Below are 495 nucleotides of genomic sequence, written 5' to 3'. Positions count from 1 at the left end.
GCAGCCGCCGCCGCCACAGCAGCCGCCACTGCAGTTAGAGCAGCAGCAGCAGCAGCAGCAAGTCACAACAGCAGAAGCCGCAGCGAGCGGCGCTCGGCGGGCGCGCCCTCCTGAAGGAAGCCGCCCGCCCCCATCACCGCCCCCTCTGGCGTGTTCATGCCCCCGGGGTGAGTGTGCGCACCCCCGGTTCCCGCCTGCGGCGTTTGGCCAGGCCGGGTGGGCTCCCTGGAGGAGGCGGCGGGAGTGCTCTCGGAGATCTGTGGAGGCGCGCTGCCGCCTAACCGGGGCCTCCCTCCCTCTGTCCCTTCACCCCCTCGAGGGGCCCTGAAGTGGGGTCGCTGGACTGGGGGGGCACTAAGGCGGCCATCGCTGGGTCCGCGAGCGCAGGTGCCTCAGCGGTCTGGCGGGTTTGTTTACAAACAATGGGGTGAGGGCTCAGCAGCGCCCCCTGGCGGCCAGTGCGGCCCCGGGGAGGAGAGGCGACCCGGACTGCCC

The 495-nt window shown here is 72.3% G+C and overlaps 1 protein-coding gene across 1 annotated transcript in view; it reads left to right on the top strand.

Moving 5' to 3' along the window:
* BBC3 (BCL2 binding component 3) overlaps positions 1–495 on the top strand; it is an 8,231-nt gene continuing 7,736 nt past the window's right edge. Inside the window, exon 1 of the mRNA XM_004694234.1 lies at positions 1–167. The gene's annotated coding sequence lies outside the window, so the exon portion shown is untranslated. The remainder of the gene's footprint in view (positions 168–495) is intronic.

This window comes from Condylura cristata, unplaced genomic scaffold (genome assembly GCF_000260355.1).
Source record: "Condylura cristata isolate star-nosed mole 26May11 unplaced genomic scaffold, ConCri1.0 scaffold00041, whole genome shotgun sequence".
NCBI classification, from domain to species: Eukaryota; Metazoa; Chordata; class Mammalia; order Eulipotyphla; family Talpidae; genus Condylura; species Condylura cristata.
The sequence above is the reverse complement of the archived record's forward strand: the minus strand, read 5'-3'. Positions and strand labels throughout refer to the sequence as shown.